General features: G+C 42.3%; 1 non-coding gene across 1 annotated transcript; it reads left to right on the forward strand.

The window, feature by feature from the left end:
• Positions 1–8,436: 8,436 nt before the first annotated feature.
• LOC118489922 lies at positions 8,437–8,543 on the forward strand. The gene has a single exon (XR_004887934.1). It is a non-coding gene; the product is annotated as a small nucleolar RNA R71 (small nucleolar RNA).
• The last annotated feature ends 1,138 nt before the right edge of the window (positions 8,544–9,681 follow it).

Consider the following 9,681-nt stretch of genomic DNA (forward strand, 5'->3'; position numbering starts at 1 on the left):
AGATGATGCTAAGCTGCTTGAAGCGAGCAGTGAGAGCAGCGTTGTCTCCATCCTTCTGCTTGATTCCCCAGAACTCGTCCTCCAGCTTTTGGCGTTCATGAGGAGGGCAGAATTCGTCGGTCATAATTGCCTTCAACTCCTCCCATGTTAGCTCGTAAGCTGCATCATTTCCACGCTTGTTTCGTTCGGCCGTCCACCAGTCTAGAGCATGGGACTGGAAGACGCCTGTAGCATTGAGAGTGCGGAGATGTTTAGGACATCCGCTCTGGCGCAGAGTGACTTCGACCGAGTCGAACCAGTGAAACATGGCTGTAGGACCATCTTCGCCAGTGAACTCTTTTGGTCCGCATGCTGTGAACTGCTTGAAGCTGAAAGCAGCCTTGCTTGAATCCTTAGGGTTTTCAGCTCGGGATTCTTCTGACGTTTTGCTGGCATTTTCATACACCTCACTAACGGCTTTCGCCACTTGCTTGGAGATGATAGCAGCGAGACGTCTGTCCCTCTTTTCCTGGCGGGTAAGTGGGGTTCGGTGTCCAGATGACGACATGGTCTGCAACAGACATCGTCACGTGACTCAACACAACAGAATCGAATCTTACCTCACACGTCTACTATTACCTAAAGCTTAGAATCACGTCGAAACACATATCACGTAAACACATATTCACAAAACCACAGATGCACGTAATCACAGAAGCACATAAGCACAGAGTCACATAAACACGAAAGCACGTAACCATTTAATCACAGAAGCAGAGAAGCACGTAAGCACATAGAACACAGAACACAGAACACGTAAATACCTAGGCACTCAATCACTGAAGCAGTTATTGTCACGTAATTCTTTAATCGGTATACAGTAGCACATTCCGTTTCCTGACTGCTTCTAAGTTTATGAGTATTTGAATATAGCGATCGCGAATAGCACATCGAGTAGCATAATATAGTATAGTCTAACTTAGTCGTATAGCATAACATAGCATGGTATCGTCTAAAGTTGCAACAACTGGATGTCGAATTGAGATAGAACAGCAATTGCGAGTCGTGTGTGTCGATTGAAATGGTGGCAGAATCGAATAACATCCCAAAATGTAAAAACAAAACAGAGAAAGCAAATATAAGCACAAAACAGAGAAAGCACACATAAACACATAAAATCAACGAGTCATCAGGGTATGCGGTTGCGGTTCTCAGTATCGAAACACATAAAATCGAGAGATAGATTGTCTGCGGCTACTAGACATCAACTACCCAAGGTAACTCGACTATTCGCAGTAGACTTGTCATCACCTTCGACCTTAGAGGTCGTGTTTCTGCCTCGATTTTTGGGCATTCCACACGCGCTTCCTAGGTCATACTTGTGAGTTCAGGTCGTTCGAGTCCATCGAGGCCTTGGTAAGATAAATAAAGTCCAGAACAAACTACCAAGGTCAGGGTTTCACCCCTTGGCTTAGCAATTTCTTTCTTGTTTTTAATAAAATAAAGGAGATTATTCATCAAAATATGGATTTCACTCCTGATTTGGTATAATCTCCCTTGTTTGTTGGTGTAAATAATGAGATAAGCATGAGTAAACGAATAAAATCAGCATAAGTCAGGAAATTTAGTCGGGAGTTTGCGGTTTTCACACCTATTCCTGACTGAATCGCCTGACTTTAGATGAAAATTTGAGGGCAGTGATAGTGAAGAATTGCAGAACAAGGCACATAAGCTGGGTCTGATGGTTCCTAACTATAGTCTAGGTCTCTAAGACAGCGACCCGGACTAGGTCGTGTCTGCCTAATTCCCTATAGTTATGGCTCTGATACCAATCTGTCACACCCCAACCGATGGCGGAATCATCGGGGCGCGACACTGAGCGAAACAGATTGTCCAGAAGTTTCCACAACAACTATTATTACAAATTCAGTTAAATGATACGTCCCATACCGTATCCCAAATAAATAAACAAGTTATCATAGAAAGCAACTAGGCAAATAATTCCGTTCCGACAACTCAGGTTCAATTATTATTACAGACAATTGTTTATTATTTCTAGACTCCCTAACCTCGATTTCATCATCACGCGCCTAAGCATCCTAGCAACTTAAGCACCTGTCACATACGTTAAAATAAAGTCAATACATAAAATGTAAAGGTGAGCACACAAGTTTGATAATAGCATATAGAGTTCGAATAGTTTACGCATAACCAGGCACGTACACAGAGGAAAACGATGCATGTTAATTATCGACATGGGACCATCGATACCAACGACTGCGGGTTGACCGTCCGAGACGGTTCGCAATACATGATTACCACCGTAATCCATGCAAGTAATTGTCCTTAACAACCCCCGTGTGAACGGGTGCTGAGTCCAAACTATAGTACTATGTTGCTAAGGCAAGTAGATAGCACTCCACGTGTAAACATAATAGACAGCATTCATTTAGTCAAGTAGCACATGCAAATGGTCAGCGTTCAAATAGTTTGTGTTTGATTGTGATTCGATAGGTAACGTATGTAACACCCAAAAGTGCAAAAAGCAAAAAGGGATCGAGTATACTCACAGTGATTGGTTATGGATTGAAGGGAGCGCTGAGAGTAAGTTTAGCCTGAATAGTTTGTTAGCATAACGATAAGTAACGTGGAAAATAAGACAAGTGTGGATGGATCGAATGGGCTGGTCGATCGAATGGCAGGTTCGATCGAACGGGCTGTTCGGTCGGCTGGTATGTCCGGTTGGACAGTCCTGTTCGATCGGCCGGTAGGCTCGATTGGCAGGGCCATTCGAGTGGATTGTTTCTTCCTCTGGTGTGTTTGTGTTTGAGGATTTGAACTTTTGAAGTTTTCGTTGTAGTATTTGAGAACACTGAAGTGTTCTTACCTTTCACGTCGGTCGATCGAACGGTTCGTTCGATCGGCTAGCTCACTCGATCGGCTAGCTCACTCGATCGGCTAGGAACTTCAGAATTAGTCCTCAACTGAATGTCACTCGATCGAACAGATTCAGTCACTCGATCGAACAGTCTGTTCGATCGGCTGGCATTCCCTACTACGAACAAGTTGTGAAAACGATTAAGTGTTGAAGCATAGTATTTCATGAACCGAACAGTAATGTTCACCAATCGAGTGACATATTCAATCGAACACTACCTCGTCAATACTATACCTCAAAAGTTTGGAAAAGTAAGACGCCATGTGCTAGCCGATCGGCTGGCCCGGTCGATCGGCTGGTGTGTCCGATCGGCTGGGCTGTTCGATCAGCCTAGCCGTTCGGCCAGCAAGTCTGACCTGGTCGGCCTTTCGTCTAACACTTGGTCGTCTGGTTACTTGTTATTATATCGAGGTAGTTTGATAACGAGTTGAACTATTATATCGAGGTAGTTTGATAGATCTTAGTTTGTTTATGTGGAAATCGGTTAGATCTAAGCTAATCATAGTTGAATGAGGCCAAAACATGATGTTCTTCGAGAAAACCATGATGACATCACCCAAGAACACTTAGATCTTGGTGATTTCACGGTTAGAATCCAAGTTTTGAAAGATAGAAAGTTGTAGAATCAAGTAATGATAAAAAACGTACAAGAATTAGAGTGAAAACTTACCGGGATTGAGAGAAATCTGAGAAAAGGTGAAGAATAGGAGCTGGCCGGTCAGAACTTTCCAAAAGTGGAAATGAAGACAAGGACAGCCCTATTTATAGGCTTCCAAAAGAGGAAAGTGGCAGCCGATCGGCCAGGAGCTCCGATCGAGTGGGCTGCTTGATCGGCTGGCAAGGTGCTAGCCGATCGGCTGGCCTGTTCGATCAGGATGCTTCCTGTTCAATCCGCGACACACTTTGATTTTTTGCGACGATTTTCGACGTTTCGATTTCGATAGACGCTGATACGAATACGATAGGGTTCCTAGTCAAATTACTTTAATCCCAACCACTATATCTAACATACAATCTTCTATAAGTCACGTTTCGATGTCGTTTACGATTGAGTTCGATTGCCTTTCGAGTTTCGATTCGATTTTCGATTGATTTTCGATTGATTTGCTTGAATACCACACCAAACATAAAGTAAACATGCACAAGTAACACATAAGGCACACACACACACGTATAACAATACCACAATTCGCATAATTCGAGTCTCGAGTTCGATGATTGTTAGATCGGTTTGATTACTGATTAGTTAACTTTATCGCATTGTTACTTCCTATCATTCACAGTCGTAGATCGGTTTGCGTTAAAAACATTCGATTACTTCGATTCTTGCTGATTACAACACTTACTCCACATAATACAACTAAAACATAAAATAGACTATCTACAGTCAAAGAGAGTCAAAGTTGACTTGGACTTTGACTTTGACTTTGACATTCGAAAACACGGGGTGTTACACACTTGTCTTCACCAAGTAATGTAAGAGACTTAGGCAAACATGGCCTTTGATTGTCAAGAACTCTTACGATCAATCTTGGATCCCGAGACGACTCACACACTCTATGATGGACAATGGATGATGGTGGTGGATGATGGTGTTGTGATGGTGGTGGGTGGTGGGTGAAGTGTGAGAGAGGTGGTGTGCCAAGGAATGAGTTGCAAGAGCTCCAAGCACTCCTATTTATAGGCTGAATAGAAGCTCGGGCACGGCCCCGTGTCCATCCTCCTCTTTTTCTTCATTAAATGCAGTTTGTCTGCATTAGTTGACCACGCCCCCGTGTCCGCTGAGCACGACCCCGTGTGCAGAAGCATCTTTGTACTATCAAGATTTGCCTGGATTTCGCGAATCTTATAGTTGACCACGGCCCCATGTCCGCTGAGCACGGCCCCGTGGTGGGCGATGGAAGCTTCTACAACTTTGTCTTTTCTGCTGACACTTGGCACGCCCCCGTGCTTACTGAGCACGAGGCGTGTTCAGTCTTCTGTCTTCTTGTTTTTGCTTGGGAAGATGTTTTCGGGAGGTCGGGCATGCCACGTTTGTTCCTTTTCTTGTATTTATGTTAGATTTTGCTGCCTTTTTGCTTCTTTTTTTTATTTGAGCTCATTTAATCCTGAAAATACAAAAGTAAGACAAAAGCACACTTTTTCCAACATTAGTACTAAAAAAAGGGTTAGTTTTATGCCACAATTGATGTAATTTATATGTTGCATTTTGTGCACATCAAATACCCCCACACTTGATTCTTTGTTTGTCCTCAAGCAAAACTCTTTATAATGGGGCTTTTTCACTCCCAAATGGAACGGGTAGAAGAAAAGGTTTTTGGGCTTGTCATAGAGTGTCGGGATTTCCATGATTCTTTATTAAGTTTTATTTTTTTTTATTTACAATCCTATTCGTCATGATTTATTAAAAACGTTTCATAAGATAAATTACTTATTAGGGCATAACATGCCTTTTTAAAATATCATTTATATACAAGTTCACATACCTCAAAGGGGATCACTCAACACTCGGTCGAAGGTGTATTTTTAGTGAATCACTCAAGAGCGGCATGGAACTTACTCCTACCATAAGCTTGCCAAGCAATCAATCCTCCTCCTTTTTAACTATATACCTTTGTAAATGTCAAGAGGACTTTTTGGGTGAAGGGTTAGGCTTGGGCTAAAGGTGGGTGGTTGGGTTAGTGGTTAGTGAAAGGGCGAAAGGCGTAAAAAGCGTCAGTTTTTGAAAGACTTTTTATTTTTCACAATTTTATTTTATTTTGATGAACCATTTCTTTCAAACAAAGTTATTTTTGATGAACTTGTTTGTTTATTTGGTTTCAATTTTTTTTTCAAGTCATAAGAAAAACCGAGCTTTGTTACTAAAAGAAAGGGTTAAAATAAAAGGGTTTAGGTGGGTAAAAAGGGTGTTTGAAGTGGGTTAAGAAATGAAAAGGTTTAGGCTCAAAGGGGTTAACTAGGGGGATTTTGGGTAGGTGGTAAAAAAATTGAAAAATAATGGTGTAGAAAGAAAAAGGGGTTAGTCCTAATGCCTCCATCATTTACTTACTCGGGTTTAAGTTGGTAAGGACCGGGAATGCATTGTCGTGGCAAGTTCTAGAGTCGTAAGAACCAAGCGGCTATTCACACAAGAAACGAAAAATGAGCATTTAGTGTAAAGATATGTATTTGTATGCTCAATAAAGGCTCAAAACTCACTTTTGTGGGAATGGGTTTTTATGTGATCAAGTATATATAATCAAATTTTAACTAGCTTGTCATGCCGTTTCATAATTTTCTTATGTTGGTTCTTTTTATCACGATGCTATTGGTTGTAAATTTGTAAAAATATAACCTTGTTAGAACTTGAAATTCCCAACTTAAACCTAGACAAGTAAAAAAATGAAAATTTTTGAAAAAAATGGGGGTGATTAGCGGTTCCAATAGAGTTTTGTGTAAGGCTTGTTAATTGTCCTCAATGTGTCCTAAAAATAAGTTTTTAGGTTGATTGAATGTGTAAAAGGGTGTTAAAAAGCAAAATTTTATGTTACTGGTACTCTGGACACGGCCCCGTGGTGACCGGGCACGGCCGCGTGTTCAAGTGCCAGTAACAAAAGTTTGTAAAAAGAAACAGAAGCCTGGACACGAGGGCGTGTTCAGTGAACATGGCCCGTGTCCAGTTACCTGAACTGGGCGTTTTCTGCAGATTGTGCAGCACGGGGCCGTGTCAGGTGGACACGAGCCGTGCCGAACTTGCTGTAATGAAGAAATTTTTGTCGAATGGCCTTGTTTTCGTGCATGGGGTGATGTTTCTCGTTTCCCTTGTTATCCTTCACCATCCCGAGTGTGTTTTATTTATTAAATTTAAAATTAAACTCAAGATTAATCTAAGCGAAACTAAGGATAGTTCCTCGGAATGCCTCCGTTGTGCGCCACGTTTATAAGGGTCCATGGCTAGACCCGAAGCCAGGTCACATATTATCCGAGTAGGATGTTTTGCATCCCATGTTGCACCATCGGAGAGCATCATCCAAACTCGAATCAATGACCTTCATGTAGTTGACCGGGTCATCGTCCTCTACTCTCTTCCCAACCCCAAACTTCACTTCCTCATCTCCAAACTTCAAAGTAAGTGTTCCGTCATCCATATCTAATATGACAAAGTCGTTCGGGTAGACGAAATTGTCGACTTTGACCAATAGATTTTCAGCGACACCTTGTGGGTATTTGACAGATCTATCGGCAAGTTGTATACTCATCTTTGTAGGGCTTGTTTTTCCTAGGCCGAGTTGTTTGAACATTGATGTAGGCATGAGGTTAATGCTAGCCCCAAGGTCGGCTAGTGCATTACGAACGGGGGATTCCCTGATCGAGCAAGGAATCGTGAAGCTTCCAGGATCAATCTTTTTTTGTGGGAGTTTGTTGAGTACAAGGGCGGAGCATTCTTCACTTAAGTTAACTAATTGCAATGATTCGATTTTCCTTTTATGAGTGAGGAAGTCCCTCATGAATTTTGAGTATTTAGGCATTTGAGTTAGGACTTCGACAAACGGAATATTAACATGCAATTGTTTTAGTAAATTTTCGAATTTTGCGAATTGCACATTGGTCTTTTGGCGAATTAACCTACCAGGGTATTGAACCGGAGGAGCCTTGATAGGCTCTTGAATTGGAGGAGAAGCCTTCTCTTGTTGGGGTGATGTTGTGCTTCCCTCAGTTGGCGGTGGCGGAGCCTCTTCAGAACCCACGGTACGATTTCTCAATGTTATGAGATGGACTTGTGCTTTTGGGTTTGTTTCGGTATTACTAGGTAACGCGCGTTGTGGTCTCTCGGAGAAATTTGAGCTAATTAATTTATTTGTTTTTCAATGTTTTGTATACTAGCTTGTTGATTTCTAAAATTCGATTCAAATTGTTGAAATCGATCCGAGTTTTTCTTTTCAGTATCGGTGATGAGGCGAGATACAGTATCTTCAAGCCTTTCCCGTCCACCTTGTTGTTGAGAGAAATTTTGTGACTCGTTCCTTGGTTGTTGAAAGTTTGTTCGTTGGTTTAGGTTTTGTTGGTTACTACTATTGCCGGGTTCTCTCCAACCAAAGTTAGGGTTGTTACGCCATCCTTGGTTGTAGGTACCCGTTGGAGGACCCGACGGCCTAGGTCTGTTATCAATGTAGTTTACCGACTCTTGTTGATCATTTGTTTCTTTCATACAACTCCAACTTTCATGTAGCCCACCACACCCTTCACAAGCCATAACCGAGACCGTTTTTGTCGTTTCTAACTTTTTGATTTTTGAAGAAAGGGACTCGATTTGGGCTTGTAAAGAAGTGCTTTCATCAACCTTATGGGCGCCCGGGGCAATAGATTTATTGCCTCGGGGAGTGTGCCACTGAAAATTGGTTTGAGCAATTTCCTCAATTTGATTGTATATTTCATGTGGGCGGCGATTACCTAAAAGTCCCCCGGAGCTAGAGTCAAGTGTTTGTCTTGTGTGTGGCAACAACCCATTGTAGAAAGTGGATACTTGTTGCCACACCGCAAGACCGCGATGAGGACACTTTCGTAATAGCTCCTTGAACCTTTCCCAAGTTTCATACAAGGATTCCCCATCCTCTTGTGAATATGTATTAATTTCAGTCATTAATTTAGCCGTTTTAGCGGGAGGGAAATACTTATATAGAAACTTTTGGGCTAGTTCATCCCAGGTGTTTACCGAGCCAACTGGGAGGGCATTGAGCCAAGCCTTTGCTCGGTCTTTCAGTGAAAATGGAAACATCCGAAGGCGGATGGCGTCGTTTGATGCTCCATTGATCCGGAAGGTATCACATATTTCTAAGAAATTAGTAATATGTAGATGGGGATCCTCGTCCGCAAGCCCATGGAAGGTTGCAGAGTTCTGAAGCATTTGTATCAAATGTGGCCAAAGTTCGAAGTTGTTGGCTTCGACATTCGGGGCATTGATAGCGGCGCCGAGATTACCCACGGTGGGTCGTAGGTAATCCATGAGGGTACGTTGGTCCGCCATTGGAAGTGGGTTCCCCGAAACTTTCTCTTGGTTTTTAGCTTTAAGTCTTTTTCTGAGAAAGCGTTCGGGTTCTTCTAGAGGTTCTTTTATGTCTCTACTAGAGCTGGAGCTCATACACTACATAGAAAGTTCAGATGTGGTGCCTGGGTTCCAAGTCCTGCTATAAAAACAGAAAAGAATGTTGGTCAGAAAGTTCACCACGGCCCCGTGCTCAGTGAACATGGCCCGTGGTCGGAGATACAGTGATTGTTTTTCGGATCCCTGTTACTGGGAAGTTGGACACAGCCCCATGTTGCACTGACACGGCCCCGTGCTCAGCTCTCTGTAACTCAGAAAATAAAAACTGCCAGTGACACTGCTGGGCACGGCCCGTGTCCGACCAGGCACGGCCCGTGCTGAGCTCTGTAGAAGCTGAAAAATTAAGAAAATCCTAAAAAATGAAAGTAAAACAGAAAAAAATTGATTAGGCCGCAGATTCCTAACTTTCTTAAAATTCTTGTGTCCCCGGCAACGGTGCCAAAAACTTGATGTGGGTGAGAGTAGTATATTTTAGGTGTATATTTTAAGCCCTTTTTACACTTTTTAGCCAAGTTTTAAATTTATAAAACACGATATTTACTAACACTAAACACACATATGGGCAAGTGCACCCATCGTGGACATAGTATAGTGTTGGTAAGATACCGAGGTCGTCCAAGGACACAAAAGCTTTTAGTACCAGTTTATCCTCAACGTCTAATCAAATCAAAAGTTAGAAAAA

The sequence above is a fragment of the Helianthus annuus genome, chromosome 2, assembly GCF_002127325.2.
Source record: "Helianthus annuus cultivar XRQ/B chromosome 2, HanXRQr2.0-SUNRISE, whole genome shotgun sequence".
NCBI lineage: Eukaryota > Viridiplantae > Streptophyta > Magnoliopsida > Asterales > Asteraceae > Helianthus > Helianthus annuus.